The sequence below is a fragment of the Balaenoptera acutorostrata genome, chromosome 1 (genome assembly GCF_949987535.1).
Source record: "Balaenoptera acutorostrata chromosome 1, mBalAcu1.1, whole genome shotgun sequence".
In the NCBI taxonomy this organism is placed as follows: Eukaryota; Metazoa; Chordata; class Mammalia; order Artiodactyla; family Balaenopteridae; genus Balaenoptera; species Balaenoptera acutorostrata.
Window position 1 is genome coordinate 34,893,564 of NC_080064.1, and position 22,291 is coordinate 34,915,854.

The following is a 22,291-nucleotide window of genomic DNA, read 5'->3' on the forward strand; positions in this document are numbered from 1 at the left end:
TAAGAGACCTTGAAGAATTTATATAACCTCAGTGAAACTCCATTTCTTCATCTGTAACTTGGGGATAATACCACCCGTAACTTTATTTATTCATCAGGGATAAACTGCAGGTTTGTTATTAGAATTAAACAAATCACTAAACAAATGTGAAACTGTGTATTAGCACTACTACCTGGCACAAGGATGATCCACAGTGTCTACAGGTAACATGAATGAGAGAAGCTAGAATGGGTATAAATATGCGTACACAGCACAAATGGAGATTGTGTGCCTGCAACTAAAGAAAACAGGTTCACTCTGAAAAGATCAGCTGCTATTCCCAGTTCTAGCCAATTGTTGTTAAGCAGGATTGAAAGCCCAATACTGTTAAGAACTTCTAATATTTCAAGAGAAGCAAGATACCCAAAATTTTATCTGAAATCTCCTGATTTTCATTTTCTAAATACTATGTGGGCCAAACAAACCACTGGATGTTGTCCCAAGTTTATAACTTTTAACTTAGTGGCTGACTGAATTCCCTGCATCTTACTATCCGTTGCATGCACTGAAGAGAGATGGACACGTCTACGTCTGCTAGAACAACACAATAGATAGCTTGATCAACATGCCCACTGGAAATAACAAACACTGGATAAATTTTTTTAATCTTTACATATTAATCAATAACCTGAAAGAAAATAAAGTATGATCGAGGCTAAAAACTAAGTGAGGGCTTCCCTGGTGGCGCAGGGGTTGAGAGTCTGCCTGTTAATGCAGGGGACACGGGTTCGAGCCCTGGTCTAGGAGGATCCCACATGCCGCGGAGCACCTAGGCCCGTGAGCCACAACTACTGAGCCTGCGCGTCTGGAGCCTGTGCTCCGCAACAAGAGAGGCCACGATAGTGAGAGGCCCGCGCACCGCAATGAAGAGTGGCCCCCGCTTGCCGCAACTAGAGGAAGCCCTCGCACAGAAACGAAGACCCACACAGCCAAAATAAATAAATAAATAAATAAATAATAGGTGCTAATAATTTTTTTTTAAAAAAGAAAAAACTAAATGAAAGAGGGAAACTAGAGACGTATGCAGAGTACTGAAACCAGCTTTCATCCACCTTCAGGGCATTTTGCCAAACCCTATGAATTTCAACTTGCAATTCCAAGGTCTATTAGGGCTCAAGGTACAAGAGGCAAAGTCCAGGTGTTACCTAAGAGAACTGCAAGGAAAACTTAACCTTGGCGCTGAGTGCTGGTAAGGGATTGGGGGGCTATGAGAGCAGTTCAACAGTATCTCCTCAGACACTCACAACCAGAAGCTGACCCTAACCTAGATTATGGTTTAAAAAGCTTCATACCTAGAATTTTGTTTAGGGTAGTCCTAGAATGGTAATGTCTCCCACCCAACCCTGACAGAAGGAAATGCAAATCCTCTCTGGGGAATCTGCCTTTGATCTAGGCCTGGAAGAATTCTCAAGGATAAGGTCCCAAAATAAATAAATTTACAATCAAAAATCACAAAACCAGAAGGAAACAAGCCACTGAGAGTAAGATACAGCTAAAACATCAGCTGGCAGACTCAAAACCTCAAAGACCTCAGATACAGGAATTACTAGACACTTTTCTCTACTGTTTTTTACTTTATGGGTGACCTACCTACTCTTGTATTTCAAACGCCTATAATGCAGATGAATCTCAAATCTACATCTCTATCAGGGATCAACCTCCTGATCTCCCAACATAAATATCTAACATTCCCTCCCGGAAATCCCGAATTTACTATGTCTAAAACTGAATTCATTATCTTTCTTTAATGTATTTCCTATCTTGATAAAATGGCACAGTCCTTTATCTAAGAATGGCTTTCTTTTCCTTTGTTAGAGCAGAACACTTCTTTTCAATTCTTGATTTCTATGAGGAATGACTTCTCTAAACACCCCTGGGCTCCCAGCCCACTCCTCACCCAGTGCATAGAGCTAACTCCAGGACTCTACATACAGGATTCTACAAGGTAGTTACCTGGGTATGACTGCTCTGTTGACTCTAACAACCTAGACATAGGTAAGCTGTCCAAATTGGGTGGGCAGGGACAAGAGAATGTGGAGAGTCAGCCAGCCCATTTGTCTCTTAAACCTAAATCATATTCTACAACATTCTACACCACCAGCTTTATCAAAAACAAAGGTAAATTCTTACAAAAGATACCACAGGACCCAGCAATTCTACTCTTAGGGGTACGTGTGTGTGTGTATTTTTATGTATAAAAAATTTATATATATGTATATATACATATATACATACATACATATATATATATATATATATATATATATATATATATATATATAAATCCTCTTGGGAATACATATATACACACATATATGTATCCCCAAGAGAACTTAAAACATATGTTCACACAAAAACTTGCATACAGCTTCCTTTTCCGGTAAGCAGCCTGAGGTGACCTCTAAAAATGGTTCGCTATTCACTTGACCCAGAAAACCCCACAAAATCATGCAAGTCAAGAGGTTCAAATCTTCGTGTTCACTTTAAGAACACTCGTGAAACTGCCCAGGCCATTAAGGGTATGCATATCCGAAAAGCCACCAAGTATCTGAAAGATGTCACTTTAAAGAAGCAATGTGTGGCATTCCATCATTACAATGGTGGAGTTGGTAGGTGTGCCCAGGCCAAACAGTGGGGCTGGACGCAGGGTTGGCGGCCCAAAAAGAGTGCTGAATTTTTACTGTACATGCTCAAAAATGCAGAGAGTAATGCTGAACTTAAGGGCTTAGATGCAGATTCGCTGGTCACTGAGCACATACAGGTGAACAAACCCCCAAGATGCGGCACAGAACTTACAGAGCTCATGGTCGGATCAACCCATACATGAGCTCTCCCTGCCACATTGAGACGGTCCTTACTGAATAAGAACAGATTGTTCCTAAACCAGAAGAGGAGGTTGCCCCGAAGAAAAAGATATCCCAGAAGAAACTGAAGAAACAAAAACTTATGGCCTGGGAATAAATGCCACAAAAAATAAATGCAAATAAAAGTTAAAAAAAAAAAAAAAACAAGCAAAAAACTTGCATACAAATGTTCATAGCAGTATTATTTATAAAGCTAAAAGTGGATATAAACCAAATGTCCATCAACTGATGAACAGATAAACAAAATGTGACATATCTGTACAATATCCATATAGTATATAATGGAATATTATTCGGCCATAAAAAAGGAATGACGTACTGTTACATGCCACAACATGAATGAACCTTGAGAGCCTTATGCTTAGTGAAAGAAGTCAGACACAAAAGACCACATATTGTATGACTCCATTTATACAAAATGTTCAGAATGGGGCAAATCCTAGAGATGGAAGGCAGATAGTAGTTGCCAGGAGATAGGGGGATGGGAGGAGGAATGGGGGTAGGGAATGACTGCTAACAGGTTTCTTTTGGGATTGATGAAAATGTTCTGGAATTAGATAGTGGTGATAGTTGCACGATCTTGTGAATAAAAACCTTTTGTATAAAACCACCAAATTTTACACTTTAAAATGATTAAGTTTTACTACCAACTCCAGCTCCTAGATATCTTTCTAATCTACTGTGGTCTCAATGCCTTAGTTTCAGTTTTCTCCACTTTTAATTTAGATTACTGCACCTAAGTGGTGTCTTGAACACCAGTCTGGTTAACTGTAAGAACAAATATACCAATCATCTTCTCCCTACCCAGGCAGATGTCCAGCAACATGGAACTCTCACAAAAGAAGGCTACGACGATCCACAGTGAAATCAGGAAAATCTCAAAGTGTCCTCCAAAGCACAAACTCACATTTCTGAAGCCAACTATGTTGAACAATTATATTAATTTGTTCAATTACATCCAAAATTTATACAGTTTAAGTTGGTGCCAACGTAGCATTTTCTGCAAATCCTTTGAAAATCAACATACAAGAAACTTTGCGTAGCATGACACCACCAGAGGACGGGGAGTAAAAACCAGTCACTCACTGATGGGTATGCTCCAAGAGAAACTACTGCATTACATCCCATCATCAACAGAAAGAATATGGAATTCCTTTTAATATAAGCAGTCTTCAAGTGTACATTAAAATGAGTTACAAACTATTCACATTTAGGAAGCAGATGTTTAACAAACTAACAGGTGTATAACAATACATTATCTGGGAGCAGGAGGTGAAATGGGACTAAGTATTTTGAAAAAGCTCCCAAGTAATTCTTATGAGGCCTTCTCTCCTCTCTCCCACCACACAGAGATATAATGCTTTATAGTTTACAAAGAACTTGCAACATTCATGACCTTGCATCAAGAACCCAACTGAGAATGCCAATTGTGACCTTAGGAATATTGTTAAAAGGAAAAATTCATGCCTCAGTTACTGTGACAGTAGCTTGAATGAAAGCAACAGCATATCAGATAAAAGTAAGAAGTAAAAGTTTGTTGAAAATGAATACTATAAGCATGAGAGGTCAAGAGATTATTCCGTCTTTTTCTAACTTCGGAATTCAGCTCTTTCAAAAGACCTGAAAGTAAAAAATTCACTAGCATCCATGAAGGAACAACACCTCTGAATCAGGTTCCTTGACTGAACACTGTGAATTGTTATACCATTAGTCACAGGTAATCATTAAAGCAGTCATGGAAATAACCTGTGTCTTAATCAGCCTAAACAGGAAAAATCTGTCAGAGGAAGGCGTAAAGGGAAAAGAATCCTGCTGAGTGAGTAGCAATCAAGCTGTCCACTGCAGCTTCACTAGTTAAACCTGAAGGCAGTGATGCAGCTATAGCTAGAAAGTGAGAACTCAGAGTCACATGCTCTCAGAAAGCAAAAAATCATGTGAGAGTGATCAATTCACCATGGTAATGTTAGAGGGAGAAGAGAGGCCAAAACTTAAATTTGGAGAACTCTAACAGATTTGGAGAAGACGAACCAGTTTATAAAAAAAAAAAAAAACTTGAGAAAACTGTACTGGAGGTTGCAGCAAGTGATGTAACGGATAGAAAGGCAATAGTGCTACACACAGATTAAGATAGACATAAACTGAAAAGACAATACTGGCTTTTAATAGAAGATCATTATTACTATAGAGGGTGGATCTTGTGGACTAGTGAAAGCAAAAATTAGACTGCAAGGGTGTTAAGAATAAGGAGAGTGAAGTAAATGTTTAGCTACAAACTACGTAAAATGAAAATAAACAGAAATCGCAGAAAGGTCAAACAGCAGAGAGGAACAGATTAAGAAATCAGGAAAGGTGAAGAATATGTTAGAAAGCTCATCACAGTATATCCCCATTACCCTGTTTTATTCTTCATAACTCGTCATCATCTGATATGATTCGATATGACTTTTGTTTAACTGTCTCTCTCCCACTAGAATGCAGATTAAAGTTTCTGTTTCATTCTCTGTTATATCCCCAAATCCTGGTATATAGTCTGCAGTCATATTTGTTCAATGAATGAATAAACCAGGTTCCTCAAGAGTTGGAAAAAGAGAATAAACATAAAATAAGAACAACTAAGATCTAACTGAAAACTCACCAGATTGTTTTTAATGTAGTCTTTGTATCCATTACTTCTCTCTGCCTCCAAGCAAGTAATTTCAGACAAATTCACAGTTAGAAAAGCAAGTTAGGTATCCAGAATATATAAAGGACCCTTACAACTCAATAATAAAAAGACAACCCAACTTAAAAATGGGCAAAGATTTGGAGATACAACACAGAGGAAGAGCATTTGACTGCAAAAAAAAAAAAAAGGGGGCAGAGATTTGAATACACATTTCTACAAAGAAGATATTAAAATGTCCAATAAGATATGAAAAGATGTTCAACATCATTAGCTATCAGGGAAATGCAAATCGAAATCACGAGATACCACTTCACACCAGCTAGGATGGCTATAATCAAAAAGACAGATAATAACAAAGGTTGCAAAGATGTGAAGAAATTGAAGCTCTCATACACTGATAGTGAAAAATGTAAAACAGTGCAGCCACTTTGGAAAACAGTTTGGCAGTTTGTCAAAAAGTTAAACATAGAGTAATCATATGACACAGCCATTCCACACCCAGGGAATATACCCAAGAAACGAAAACATACCTCCATAGAAAAATCTGTACACGAATGTTCACAGCAGCATTAAATCATAATAGCAAAATAGTGGAAACAATCCAAATGCCCAGTAAATGACGAATGGATAAATAAGATGTTATAACCATACAGCAGAATATTATTTGGCAATAAAAAGGAATGGTACATACTACAACATATATGACCCTTGAAAACATGCTAAGTGAAAGAAGCCAGTAACAAAACTACACATTACATGATTCCATTTATATCAAATGTCCAAAACAAATTTATATTAATAGTTAGACTATGGATTAGTAGTTAGATTAATAGTTTCATAGGGCTGGAGAGGCAGGTAAAGTGGACTGACTGTTAATGAGTGTGGGGTTTCTTTTAGAGGGAGAGGAAAACATTCTATAATTAGGCTGCAGCAATGATTACACAACCCTATGAATATGTTAAAAAAAAAAAATTGGGGTTTCCCTGCTGGCACAGTGGTTAAGAATCCGCCTGCCAATGCAGGGGACACGGGTTCGAGCCCTGGTCCAGGAATATTCCACATGCCGCGGAGCAGCTGGGCCCGTGCACCACAACTACTGAGCCTGTGCTCTAGAGCCCGTGCTCTGCAACAAGAGAAGCCACCACAATGAGAAGCCTGTGCACTGCAACGAAGAGTAGCCCCTGCGCTCAGCAACAAAGACCCAACGCAGCCAAAACTAAATAAAAATAAAATAAATTTATAAAAAAAAAAACACTGAATTTTACACTTTAAACAGGTGAATTATATGGTATGTGAATTTTATCTCAATAAAGCTGGAGGGGTTCCTTTGGTTTTTTTAAAAGAGCAAGTTTAAGAACCATCACACACAAAATGTTCTCTTGTTCTGTAAGCTGCTGCTTCACTAGTGCCATAGGAGCCCCCCCCAACCCCACAAAATGGAAAAGGGGAGAGTAAAAGTAATGACTTCACCAGAAAGCAACACTACTATAGCAATTATTTTCAAATCTATAACCCCTTGAACCATTAGTGGTTCAAGAAAGTTTGTTTTCTGGTAGGCTCCACCATTTCCAAACCATACTGTTTATTAATTAAACATGTTTAATGAAGATACACTTATGTATACACCTCTATATACCCTGAAAAAATTCTATAGGAAACCACTCTAACACTATCTATAAATCAACTACTTAGGTTATACCCCTCTCCTCCTAAAAACAACACTAGGGCCAGGTGTTGTTATTCTGATAACAGAAGATGAAAAAAAGCATGCCAACCAACAATCAGCTTCAGCTTTATAAGACTGTTCCTGTAGGAGTAGGAAGTGTAAGGCTGAACTGTCTCTTTACCCTCCATAGTTTAGGATTGCTGTCAATAAAACAGGTGGTAAATGTGGGTGAGGGGAGCTTCTTGGCCAAACATCACAGAGCTGTAACTTCTTCCAAACCCCAAACCTTACTTCCTGAAATTTATGTAAGCAGATCACAGGCCACCCTCTTCAAACCAAATCATAACCCAAGCAAATAACACAGGATTCTATTTCTGGGTCTGTCATTAACTCACTGGATAATCCTGAAACTTCAGTCTCTCTACTTTGCTCAATAACTTAACCACAATTTCCAGTCTCAAAATCAAATCATGTGGTCTAATAAAGAACATTTCCCCAACTTGTAGATGTACTTTTATGGAAAATCTAACAAAGGTGTATGAAGTTAAATCACATTATATGTTTAAATCATCTTTAATGAATATACATGAAGTATGAAAAATTCAAAAGACTGTTTACTCCAAAAACGTTGAACTCTTCCATTTTAAACTTTTAAAGGTATTCACTAAACAGAGAAAGAATAAGTTTCCAGAGGGCTGAAGGGTTTTGAGGCTTTAAATTTAAGCTCAGTTATATTTAGAAAACCAAGATGCCACCTCTCTGGATCCCGTATCTTTATCTTGGGCATTTGATTCATGTGCTTTGCCTGGTATAATTCAAAGCAAGAGATCCTACCATATCCCTGAAATGTAAATTGAACATATCAGGGATTCCCCTGGTAGCGCAGTGGTTAAGAATCCACCTGCCGATGCAGGCAACACGGGTTCGATCCCTGGTCTGGGAAGATCCCACATGCCGCGGAGCAACTAAGCCTGTGCACCACAACTACTGAGGCTGCGCTCTAGAGCCTGCGAGCCACAACTACTGAAGGCTGAGCGCCTAGAGCCGTGCTCTGCAACAAAAGAAGCCACCAAGAGGAGAAGCCTGCGCACCACAATGAAGAGTAGCCCCCGCTCACCGCAACTAGAGAAAGCCCGCACACAGCAAAGCAGAACTAACGCAGCCAAAAATAAATTAATTTAAAAAATAATAAAGTAAATTGAACATATCAGAACATATTGGTTGTCAGAGGAATGAGATGCTATACACCTGAAAAGATGGGCAGCTATAGTCTCCACTGCTAGAGCTGTTTAACAAAATAAGAATTACCTGCCTGGTCCTCAAAGCAAGTCTACAAACCATGGCCAACTTTATAAGAATCATTTCTATCCAATTCTTGGAAATCCTGATTCAAGAGTCTAGAGCGAAACCTAGGAAATCTATTGATTACAAGTATCAAGTGATTCTGATACACAGCTTAATTCAGGAACTATTGGTTTAGGACAAGGATAGCAGAAAGGTTTCAAATCATTTGCCAATTATACTCGATAGGTAGTAGCTGCCTGAAGTGCTACACTGCGAAGGTCATGTCTAAAAACAAGAAATTAGTAGTTTGCCATGGACATGGTGATGGGGAAGTGGCAACATCCAAACCATGTATCTGCCGTTATGTGATTCAGACCATTGAATGGGCTTTTTTCTTTTTTTAAGGAGGCTTTTGGGGTAAAAGAAGAGACCCAGAACTGGATTATTTACTTTTATTTTATTTTATTAATTTTTAATTATTGGCTGCGTTGGGCCTTCGTTGCTGCGTGTGGGCTTTCTCTGGTTGCGGTGAGCAGGAGCTACTCTTCCTTGTGGTGCACAGGCTTCTCATTGCGGTGGCTTCTACTGTTGTGGAGCATGGGCTCTAGGCACGCGGGCTTCAGTAGCTGTGGCTCGCGGGCTTCAGTAGTTGTGGCTCACGGGCTCTAGAGCGCAGGCTCAGTAGTTGTGGCGCACGGGCTTAGTTGCTCCGCGGCATGTGGGATCTTCCCGGACCAGGACTCGAACCAGTGTCCCCTGCGTTGGCAGGCAGATTCTTAACTACTGCTCCACCAGGGAAGCCCTGGCCTTTATTTCTTGAATATGCCAGGGCTTTTTTAAAAATAATGAAGCCCCTGGATTATTTACTTCTAACTGGCAGAAGCTCTGTCTCTGGAAAGGTAGTAGGCAGGAAGAACAGGCCCAGTGGCATATGTGCCAGGACTCTCCAAAAGTTAATTATTAAGCTTTCCAGTATTATACAGAAAAAGACGACAAGATTTTTGCTCTCAAAATGTCTATAATCTTGTTTGAGAAATGAAAATTCTACATGACAATATAAATTTGGTCTAAAAAAAGAAAAAAAGGATATTTGTGCCTTGAGAAGTTCCATGTTAGGTAAAGGGGGGAATTAGTGGAGCACTGAGTGCCAGGCCCAAAACAGTATAGTTTGGATTAATTCAAAAGGCAATCAACTGTGGGTTCCTGATCAGGACATGCCTGAAGTAATGTACTAAGAAGATACCACTAGCAGCATTTTCCAGGAAAATATATGGGAGGATATATAATCAAGGCATGACCCATCCGAAGGCAAATAATCTCTTTCGTATTGTTTCTGTATGTACCTGCCTCTGCCACTGGATTGCAGGCCTCCTAGTAGGCCAGGCACATGTCAAATTAATCTTTCTACCTCCCATAATGCCTAGCACATGTTTTGTACATAACAGTCCAAAATGTTTGCTGAATTGCTGTAAATGAAGGAAAACTCTTAGAGCTATTTCAAAAGGAACAGTAACAGAACTTGGTATAGAGACACGAAAGGTCAAAGAAGTGGACACAATGAAATTATGCCAAAAAGTAAGGGGGGAACTGTGTTAGGCTAAACGAGACAACAAACATAACAACTAGATGTAATGTGTAGACCTTGTCTGAAACCTGATTCAATTAAAAACCGACTGTAAAAAGACACAAACAGTCAAGGACATTTTTATTATGAACTGGATATTGTGATAACACTAGTAGGAAATATTGTTAATTTCGTTAGCTACAGTATGGCATATGGTTATGTAAGAAATGTCTGTATTTTTTAGAGATGCATACTGATGTTTGTAGGAGTGAAAAGACAATGCCTACGATTTTCTTTAAAATACTTAAGCAAAAGATAGTTGAGGCATATAGAGCAAACAGCTTAATAATTATTAAATCTGTAATGGGTACAGAGGGATTCATTATATTTTATCTAGTTTTGAGTGTACTCAGCAGTGGTGGACTTTCATGTTACTCCAGCATTGTACAATTAATTCTTTTCTTTCTCAGATTTCAGGAAACTTAAGAATCACTAGTACTTCTGAGAAAACAACCTAGACTCAATTTAAAAAATTGGGCATTCATGTGTTCGCTCTACTAATAGGAAATCAGAGAATCTACTCAAAGAACTTCTTGTAAATTAATATGAGAACTGAATATGAGCCAAGACAGTGACTCAGCTGCTAAAAAGAAAATACAGTCTTAGGGTTCATTAGAAGAATAGTATCCAGATCAACGAGGGTAGCGGTCCCATTCACTCTTCACTGGTTAGCTCACAACTGGAGTACTGTGTTCTGTTTTGAGTACCACGTTTTAAGAACACTTATGAGCTAGAATACTTGCAGGGAGGGAAATCAGCCTAGTGAAGAGTTTAGAAGCCAAATGTCAAGTGTAGAATGAAGAAAATGGGTGTGTTTAGCTTGAAGAAAACACTTTCCAGCATTCCCTGTCACCTCTACCATAGAGACCCAGTGTAATATTTTCCAGAGCTGTTAACAGGCATTCCATAATCAAGTAAGTTAGAGTCAAGTATTTTTTTTCTCTCTAAGGGACTTACAAAGTGTTCAATATCCTAAAGCGCTTTATGACTCTTCAAGAAGTTGTTCAGTATTTCCCAAATGTAACCATTCATTCATTCAACAAATATTTACTGAGCACCTATTATTTGCGAACACTCCTCCAGGCGCTGAGAATAAACAATGAACATTTTCAATATCCTTGAGGATAGTTTGTCAAAGAGCCAGGCTGGGCCTCTTGCTACTCCTCTAACTTGCATTGTTCTTCCTCATCTCTAGGTTTTTGATTATGCAGTCAGCCTAGACTACCCCATCACTAATCTTAATTCAAACATCATTGTTTCCAAGAAGTTTCCTGATCATCATAAGCAAAACCACTCTTTTCAACAAACCCATGACTTTCTCTGTATCAGTTCTCTGAGAAGAGACTATGCCTCTTAATTACCTTAGGATCTCTCACAATGCCCAGGACCATGTCTTGCATATGTAGGTGCTGACGAAATATTTGCTGAATGAACAATCACATTCATATATTTAGAGAGTTATCTTGTCAAAGAAGGCAAACTAGGTCTCTAATGTTCTGCAGAGAAGGACTAGGAAAAAGAGATGAAGATACAAGCAAATTTTGCCCCAATTAGAGCTAACAACAAACAGGCTACCTTACAGCTATCGGTGACTACAGGTGTTCTAAGAGTAGCCGAATGACTCTTTATCAAGTGTTTTAGTGGGATATCTCGCTGGTCTGAATAAAAGATTAACTCTTAAGATGTTAGGAACTACTATGTATCTATGTATTACATATATAGACATACATACATATATATTAGACAAAAGGTAAATTTTGATACAATGTATCAATATTAATATTCTTAAAGTTAAGCTCAAATATGAAATATCCTTCCATTTACTAGTACAGTTGATCCTGGAACAACATGGGGGTTAACCTGAGTATAACTTAGAGTTGCCCCTCCATATCTGCAGTTCCTCCGCATCGGCAGATGCAAACCATGGGCCATGTAGTACTGTCATAGTCACAAAAGAAAAGCATCCTCCTACAAGCGGTCCTGTGCAGTTTAAACCCTTGTTGTTCAAGGATCAACAGTAAAGAGAATAAAAGACAAAAAAAGACACTGTCTCCATCCTAGAAGAATCAACACAGGTTTCTTAATTATGCTCCCAAAGCAAATCGGATATAAATATAAACGCCTGGGTCATCTACCTCAGTAAGCAACGCTCCTTAAATAAGGCAATTCTCTAGATCCATGATTTTCAATATTTTGCAGTCAGAAAAATAATTATGAAACCATCAGCTCCTCTTAAAGCCATCTAACCACACCACCAAAAGCATTAAAGTCTTCAAACAAGCTAGTCATGCTGCTTTTTAGTTAAAAACTAGAAAAACAGAAAAAATGGATATCTCCATATGCCTAGGATCTCTCTTCTGATGTCTCTCCCAAACCAAAAGCTGTAGTCTTTGATGGCAGGGACCCTATCAGTTACTTGTGTCCCCAGCATTTAGTACAGTTCCCAGGACGTAACACATGGTGAATAAATGAGCAAATGAATGAGAGAAACTGAGTCCAATGTCCCTGGATGAAAACAAGTACCTTAAAGAATCACTGACAATTTGGTTTTTCTTATTAGAAATCTGCAAAGGAAATGAAAGCAGATGAGTAGATTCTTAAATCCAGTTTTCACTATAAGTCAGAGTGCTATTTTTAGGTCATTTATTGATAAGTAATTACTATATGTAAACCTAAGTTCTTGGTTGCTTCTGGGGGACTAAAATTAATTTATTGACCAGCAGAGCTAAATGACCAATTTCTAATGCAAAGAAAAACCCAGAACACTTAATACACCCACAACTTGACCTACAAGATTATAATCAAATAATTTATCAAACTGATTTATTAACATAACTGCCTAAAAAGCAAAATACTTTGAAAGCACCAGTGTTTAAACTACTCTTCAAAAGTGCTACGATTCACATTTTTCCAAATTCTCATTTGAACCATAAAAATCATACATGTTTATTTTTTAAAGACTAGAAAACAGAAGACTATAAAAATGTTATATGCTCACTGTAGAGAACTTATAGAAAATATAAACAGGTTCAAAGGAGAAAATAAAGACTACCCAACGTGATGCTTTCTTTCCCAGTCTTTTTTCCTGTGGAGTTATAAGTTCTTTATATACTGTCACTCTTCCTGCCCACCGGCAAAAAACAATACGTTCGCACTATGGTAGAAACCCAAGCACCCTCAATCTCTAAATGTTCCAGGTACAATTCCTCATTCTCTAAATTTTTATAAATGTATACTTTCATAATAATAAGACCAAATCTGCTATTTAGTAATCCTTAGAAGTTTCCCTTCTGATTCCATCTCCTCCTTACTTCCAGAATTCACAAAGACAGAGAATGCAAGTTCAAGTAAAAATGCATCCAACTACTGGAAATGGACCCAAATTTAACAAAGGAAGAAGCTGCTCTCAACAGTTTTATGTACCCTAGTCTGACATTATCACAAGACAAGTTCTGCTCCAAGGAGCCCAGGTCCTTTGGGGTTCTTAAACTTTAATATCTACCTCAGAAATCCAAGTGTGTGCTTCATAAAAACCTTGTCAGCTGGGCTTCCCTGGGGGCGCAGTGGTTAAGAATCCGCCTGCCAATACAGGAGACACGGGCTTGAGCCCTGGTCCGGGAAGATCCCACATGCCACAGAGCAACTAAGCCTGTGCGCCACAACTACTGAGCCTGCACTCTAGAGCCCATGAGCCACAACTACTGAGCCCGCGTGCCACAACTACTGAAGCCCGTGTACCTAGAGCCTGTGCTCCACAACAAGAGAAGCCACCACAGTGAGAAGCCCGCGCACCACAAGGAAGAGCAGCCCCCGCTCGCCACAACTAGAGAAAGCCCACGTGCAGCAACGCAGACCCAACGCAGCAATCAATCAATAAATAAGAACGCAATATAAGTTTTTTAAAAAAAAACCTTGTCAGCTTTCTACTAAAGAGTACAAGACTAGAGACAGAATGCAGGATCTAGGCTCCTGTCTCTGCTCTATTAAATAACTGAGTGACATTAAGTCAATCTTGGCTTGTATCTCATTTTCTCCATTTGTCAACAGGAATACGCATATTATTTGCCTTACCTATATCACAGGACTGTTTTTCTAATCAGAGAAAAAGCTTTTCATAAAGTATTATTTAAATTAAGGTGGAAATCTTTCCAGCGCACACATGCCCTATAACAGACATAAAACATGACTTCCCTGATACACAAAGATGCCATTTCTGATGGTAATTACTATCTACGTATACACATGTGAGACAATACCATCAACAGGTCCTTACACAGGGTAGACAGGTAAAGCATGTCACAGATTCACAGACCCAACCACACTAGCAAAAACTGAGGCCATATATTGTTTATCTCCTTCCATGACAGTCTGCTCCATCTTCTTCAGAAGAGTCAACCTGCTCCTGACTGCAGCATATTTGACTGTTGTATCTGTAATTAATTTCCCAAAGTTGTACAGCCAAGCCACAGAAACTTTTTAGTTCCTTTTAATAATTTAATACACACCCATATACACACCAGCCAAAATCTAGGATATTAATAACTTCTTTCTACCATACTGCACCCCCTCCCAATCCCATCTCTCTGTAAGCAAACAGAATTTGAAATTGTTATTAATGAGTTCTAGCAGTCTTCCTCCCTTCATCCATTCTCTCACAAATCTATGTTTCACAGTAAGGCCAGGTCTCAGCCGTAGAAAAAGCCAATTTCAACTTCTGAAATCTTTAATAAGGTGACACTGGCACCGCACTTTACCAATCAATCAGAAGATCAGTCTTATATCCTTGACACCACTATATCAATGGGCAGGACTCCCTCTAGGAAGAATTCATTTACAGGTTTTAGGTTTGTACTCCAGGTAAAAACTTTAGCTAAAACTAAGTTACTAGATAAAGTCTCCTTCACACACAGGGTCATCCTAGGATAATCAGTCAAATCTTCAATGGAATCCATGACATACATATTATTTGAAAATAATGAAAAAATAGCCAATGCTACAGTTTAAATGTTTGTGTCCCCCCAAAATTTGTATGTTGAAATCCTAACCCCCAAAGATGATGATATTAGGACGTGGGGTCTTTGGGAGGTAGTTAGATCATGAGGGCAGAGCCTTCATGAATAGGACTAGCCTCTTATAAAAGATCCAGGAGGGATCCCTTGCCCTTTCCACGATGTAAGGACACAGCAAGAAAGTGCCAGTTATGACCCAAGAAGGGGACCCTCACCAGAAGGTGACCATGCTGGCACTTGATCTTAAGACCTTCCAGCCTCCAAAACGATGAGCAATAAATTTCTGTTGTTTGTAAGTTACCCAATCTGTGGCATGTTACAGCAGCCCAAACAAAGACGGTCAACATGCCAGATTTCTAGACTCTCTCTAAAAACTTCCACCCAAAGACTTTGCCCATCTCCAAATTGTTAGCATTCAGCTCAGAAGAGTTTTCTAGGACTATGTTCTAACAAGTTTCTCTTACTGCATCCCATAACAGACTACTTTACCTGTTGATGGGAAATAAGTCAGACAGGGCAGTGCGAACAACAAACTGATTATACCAAAATGAAATCACTTTAGATTTACAGTAAAATTCTTAGAGCAACCAGAGTAGTTTAGTAATTACTAGAAACTAAACTTAATGGTGCCAAAGAGTTCTTATTGAAAATGGTCCTAATTAGCTTGTATCATATTCATACTTACCCAGTATTTTCTCGTTACAGCATTAAAGTTTGACACCATATGAGTCTCATTTGCTCTCCATTTCAGTTGTTTTGTCTCAATTCTATAGAAAAGTAATAACCACTTTGAAAGACATTGCATTCTCAGGTTATCAGCTGATATGCCAAGTAAAATAGCAGCCAAGGTACGTAACTACAAAAGATTACTTAAAATAAGTAGAATGCCATTGTTATAAATATAAATACATCTGGTTCCATATAACAAAGCTATTTCCATGTCCCAGCACATGGCTCACAGTAATAATGCTTTGTTGATCTGGTTATAACAAATTCTTTTTTTTTTTTTTTAAACAAATTCTATTAAATCCAAAATCCTGTATAGCAGATGCCTTTTCCAATTTCAGTATAAGTCAATCTCTTTAACCAAAACACTGTGCTTTGGTTCTTGTTATTTGTGCACTAAAATCCAGTTATGCCAAATAAGATGGTCAAATTTTTTGACAGTTGTTATAAAATGCCTCTGTGGTGTTTTCTGAGTTTTGGGGTGGAGGAGGTAAAGAGTACCTCCATCTAGGACTGAAAGGCTAACTGTTCAAACTGGAAAACAAAGATTCACAGTTAAAGGGAGGCTCAGGACAGGTTAAAGTAAGCTTTAGCTCTCCTAAGCCAAGGTTTCTGAATAGCGGCAATGTGGAAAGCTAATGACTAACAAAGCTGACAGTGAAGAGCACTGAAAATAATGCAATTTCTGAGTTGAGAGGCTATTAGCAAGGATAAACAGAAAAAAATGTACCTGGATGCCTAAACAACACGCATCTCTGTACACTGAAGTGTTAGATTGATATTTAAAAGAAATGTGGATGCAATGTCAACTTAATTTTGCTGTTTGTTTCCCCAACTACATTCAAAATCCAATCTTCATATTCTGGTCATACCCTTACTTGAAATAATACCCTCTATTAATTCATAACACAGTAACAGTACAGTGATTAAGAGTCACTGAGTTCTGAAAATAGACTGCAGGGGTTCAAATCCTGGTTCTTTCCATCCCTAGCTACATACCCTTAGGCAAGTTACTTAACCTCTCTATGCCTGTATCCTCATCTATAAATTTTTGATAACAAGAAAACCTACCTTTTAGAGTTGTTGTGAGGATTATATGAATAATAAATGAAAAATAGTTAGAACACTTTTGAGCCCATACTAAGGCCTCAGAAAATGTTAGCTATTATTATTACCACTACCACTATCACCATCATCACATTAATCCCCAATAAAGTTCTGAAAGAAAGGCAGAAATATGAAATGACTTATCTAAATCACAAACAAGTGACAGAATGCAGTAAGAAAAAATCTCATTTTATGTCCTTAAGATCAAACATTAAAAGTTACTGATTCCCTAAGCAAGGGGATTTTCCAACCTCTCTAATTCTCCAGGAATTCACAAGAGGTTCCTTTAAGTTAGAATAGCAGCATGGAGAAGTGGAAATAGCAATGGACATGCACTGAGATGATCTAATTGCTCCAACACTGACTTAACTGGGCAATCTTGGGCAAGTCACCTAATCTAAACTTCAAATTACTCATCTTAAAAAACGCTTTGCCTACATCACAGGGTTGTTGCGTGATAAAATAGATAACACATGAGAAAACATATGTAAACCATAAACACACCATATGAATGTTCAAAAGCCATGTCATACTCATCTTTATATCCCCAGTGCCTAGCAGAATGCATAGTAGAGGTTATAATCTAAAAGACAAGCCATGAGAGGGATGAAGTTGGCAGGGTGAAGATTAAAATGAAGATAGGGAGGATTTTTAAAAGAGTAAGAAATCCCAATGTCCATCAACTGATAAGTGGATACATAAAAGGTAGTAGAGCCATACAATGGAATATTCAACAATAAAAAGGAATGACATACTGATACATACTACAAAAATGGATTACCCTTGAAACACTATGCTAAGTGAAAAAAGCCAGACACAAAAGACCACATGTTGTATGATTCCATTTATACAAAATGTTCAGAATAGGCAAATCTACAGAGATGGTAAGTACATTTGTGGTTGCCTAGGACTGGGGAATGAGGGGGAAATGGAGAGTGACTTAACGGTTACAGACTTTCTCTTTTGGGATGATGATTGTGGTGATGGCTGCACAATTTGGTGAATATACTAAAAATCACTGAACTGTACACTTTAAATGGGTGAATTGTATAGTATGTGAATTATCTCAGTAAAACTTTAAAAAAAGAATAAAACGTGTGAGAGAAACGAAGTACAAAATCACTGGCTTTAGAACACGTTTCTTTTCTTTAAAGAAAAAAAGTGAGCTTTCTGATATTTGAGTAGCTCGGACATGTGGACAAGAATGGGACTGGAGGAAGCATAGGAGAAAATACTAAGAATTACCACACCAGACCACAACATCTCTACAAAGCCTTCTGTGGAAAGCAAATCTGGCATCTCTTCTTATCCTTCCTTTCAAAATTCTAAGGTTACAAATCACCTCCTGGTCCTAGTTCAATAGTCTTTTCATCATGATCATTGTTTCTGAACTTTGAGACTACATCTGATACTGTCTACCACACTATCCTTCCTATCCTTGGCTTCTGTGGCACTGATGTACTTCCTGGTTCTTCTCAGAATGCTTTACCTATTAGCCTATAATGTCACCCACAGTTCCAAACCTCAAAGTTCTTTCGCCATCATGCTACTAACCTCCCAACACTCATCTACTCACATATTTTTTTTTACTACCAAATACAGCCCTGGTACGTGCACAACCTACACTGCATCTCTGTTCATCTTATAGTGATATACTACAGGATTCCTCTATTCAAATCTTGATTATCTTCACTAAGGTTGGGAAGCAGTGGTATGGCTCAACCAAAATAATTCCTATATATTTTTTCTTTTGAACAGATCTGTTTTTCTAATTATTTGCTTAGATTAATATTAAACTAGCCTGCATTTCCAGAGCAAAACCAGCAAGGAGAAAAGGCTATCGGGAGTTGCAGAAGACTAGCCTTTTATTGAAAACTTGATTGTATACAATCGAAGTGCTGACCATAACCCACCTTAGCTCATTTATCTTCACAATGACACTTTCCTAATTTCCTCATCATTATCAGCCATTCTCCCAGGATTCTAGGCTTTAATCTTTCAATGTTTAATTTGCTCTCTTCCCTTGGCACACATTCAATCATCGCTAAGTTCAAATTAATTTTTATTCAAACATACATCCTCTTACATATTCTATACACTCTTTCATAGGGACAATATAAAGATTAAATGCATAAGCTCAAAGGCAAGACTGCCTGGGTTCAAATCCTGGCTCTGCTGCTTACTCTCTATAGGATTTAGGGCAAGTTACTTAATCTTTCTGTAACTCGGTTTCTTCATAGGAATAATAAGACCTTATTATGAAGATTTTATGAGTTAAATACATGTAAATAGCTTAGAACATTGTGCCTGGCATACAGCACTCAATAAATGTTAGCTATTATTTTATTCCAAACATCACCATTTTATCTCAGACCCTCATCATCTTGTTTCTAAAATTCTCCAAGAGCCTTCTAAGTCAGTCTTCCTACTCCAGAACACTCAACTAATTATGAAAACCTTCCTCAGGAACAATATGCATCATCTTACTCTCAATCTTTAGAACCCACTGTGGTACCCCATCAAATTAAACCCTATATCCTTAATAAGGTCCTCCATCAATACACACTCACCAAGCCTAAACTCATTTATTCTTATTCACCAATACAGATTCCCTATGCCAGTCAAACTGCTCAATATCTTTTGTACATTGCCACGTCTATGTCTTTGCAAATACCCCTTCACTAAATACATCTCTTGCCCTTTAAAAATTCCAAATTTTCCAAATCTTACTTATACCTCTGACTTTGGCTGCACCGTTATCCCAACCAGGAGCTTGATGTTGCTTGGAATTATGAATGATGCATGTTACATGTTGTTTCCCCAACAGAAGTGTGAGGAGACCACATATTTTATTCCTTGTGTCTCGTCACACAGACCACTTCACACGTAGCACTGTATTTTGCAGAAGTACACAAATGCTGACTGACTTAACTAAACAAATATGCCTCAGAATGTATCAGAACAACATTCTCTATTTTCCACTGCCCCACCCATACTTACCATGGTGAGGGCGGACAGAATCTGCATTTAAATATTTTTATTTTACATACCTAGAAGGAGAATATACTAACAATTGTACCAGATAAAAGAAAAAACAAACAAACAAACATACACTCAAAGAGAATGCACATGTGAAAAACCAAGAAAAAGAACTAGCCATTTTGGAATCTAAAAAGTGACTTCAAAATATGAGGATTTTTCATTTCACCAAACTAATGAACCAAAAAGAGCCAAAATAAACATGTCCTGACCCCATCCAAAAAAATACCTAATAAAAGCATGAGGAAGACCCCAGCATCTTCAGCAGCACAAAACCAAGAAAATGATTCACCTTAACTCCAAGAAACACAAAAAGAAAAGATATCTAAAAAACTAAAAAATTCAATCAAATCTCTAGATGCTACCCAAAGAGAAAAACAGAGAGGAGTTATTGCTTTTCTATAAATATCTGCTGAAGTCTAGGAGGAATACAAGGCTTCTCTCATTGCTACCGTGTCCTGTTCCCAGTTAAGGGAGCAATCTGTGGTTACAAAAGAGCAAAACACAGGAAGATGGAAACCTTAACCTGGAAGAGACATTAAGGAAAGAAACTACTCAAAACACGTTTCAAAAACAGCTTCAAAAACCAGAGAGTGCAATGATACTCAACAGAAAGAGAGGAAAAGTGAAATAAAAGAGCTCCCACGAAACGAGTGACTCAGTGAAAACTACCTAGTGCTGCCTTGCAAATAAAGAGCTATGCATGTAACACATCCATGACATGCACGCCTGCTTCACTGGCAAACAAAACAGAAGGAAAAAATAAAGTAAATGTTAGGAAAAGACAAGGAAGATGCCCACCAATCTCTAACTCCCTGGCCAGCCCAACTCAGCTCATTCAGGAATCCAACTAGGAACAACTGAGGCGTGGATTGCACAACACAGAAAAGAAAACCCTTCGCCAACCATACACACAAAAAGTAGAATAGAGAAGTGAAAACTATGCACCTCAATGCATCAGCAGCTAAAGCCTATTATTCTCTCTTTAGGATTAAATAGTAGAGAAAAGAACAAGAGCAGCTAAACGAAGAGGAGAAAGATGTCAATGAAACCAAGTCCCCTACTGGTCTCAATTTCAGAGAGTACAACTCTTGCTTCTTCCAGCTGACCAACAGTATGCCTCGGCAAAGCAAACTGACCCTAACACCTTCCTCGCCACGCGGAGGAAATCACAGAGTAAAAACCACCCCGCTTTAACCTCCCTTCCCACTAGCTGCAAAAATGGAGGGGGGTTGGGGGGAGACACCCTACCACGTGGGCAGGATGCAACACACACAGGACAGCAACACGTCCGCATGGAACGGCTGCCTCTGCCCAATGCCGGTAAAGGACACGGCGACAGGATGGGTGGGAACGCAGGCCCCCGCACGGGCCTCCTCACCCCGAAGGGCACCTCCGACGCGCGAGGTACTGGCCGCCTCGCCGACCGAAAAGCACCCCGGAGCTTCAAGGGAAGAAGCCGCATCGTGCCGGGAAAGGGGGCTAGCCCAGGCTAGGGGCAGGTCACGGAGGGAAGACGGCCACTGTCCTCGGACTCGACGCCCCCGGGAACCCAGTCTGGCTCCCCCGGGCCCCGCCTGGGGGAGGGGCGGGAGGCGCGGAGCCGCCGCTTCCCCGCTGAGGAGCAGCAGCAGCTGAGAAGCGCCGCGGGGGAGGGAGCGACCCAGCCCTCGCCGCCCGTCAGGCCTCAGCCTGGGCCCGGGCCCCCTGCCCCGCCCCGCCCGCCGCCCGCCCCGCGACGCGACCGCGGCTGTGAAAAGGGAGAGGGAGTCTCGCGGAGAGCAGCCCCTGCCTCCGTCCCGGGAGATGCCCCGGCCCCGCCTCCTCGCCCGCCGTCCCGGCCCGACCACCCCGGCAGCGGGCGCTCACCTCAGGCTGCGCAGGCCGGTACGGCCCGGCCGAGCCCCCGGCCGCTGTGTGCGTCTCCGCCCCCCGGGAAACGTCCCAACGGTGCCTTGTGCGAGCGGCCGAGGCCCGGAGCAGCGCCGAGAGCGGCGGCGGCAGCGAGAACAGCCAACATCCGGGGCCGCGCACCCGGAACTACTTCCCAACCCGCTCCCCCTCCCGCCCCCGCCGCCGCCGCCGCCGCCGCCGCCGCCGCCGCCGCCCCCGCCTCCTGCGACGTCGCTGCGCCACCGGCACGGCGTCAGCGGCGTCACGACTCCTCCGCGGTCACAGCTGTGGCAACGCTCTTGTGATCCCTCCGCTGGAACAAGTAGTGCCCTGGGACTCCCGGGGCCTTGGTTCTGTGCTGCGGGTATCAGCCAG

At 40.0% G+C, this 22,291-nt stretch overlaps 1 protein-coding gene and 1 pseudogene across 5 annotated transcripts in view; one reads left to right on the forward strand and one right to left on the reverse strand.

The window, feature by feature from the left end:
- The window catches only part of FOXJ3 (forkhead box J3), a 129,563-nt gene extending 107,491 nt beyond the window's left edge, over nt 1–22,072 (reverse strand). For 3 of the 5 annotated variants that reach the window (XM_057553158.1, XM_057553140.1, XM_057553151.1), the window contains exon 1: nt 21,893–22,070. The gene's annotated coding sequence lies outside the window, so the exon portion shown is untranslated. Of the gene's footprint in view, nt 1–15,836; nt 15,919–21,892 lie in introns of all 5 variants that reach the window. The other 2 variants (XM_057553147.1, XM_057553155.1) reach the window with 2 other exon arrangements.
- LOC103013278 (60S ribosomal protein L17-like) lies at nt 2,442–3,000 on the forward strand (annotated as a pseudogene).
- Nucleotides 22,073–22,291: the final 219 nt, after the last annotated feature.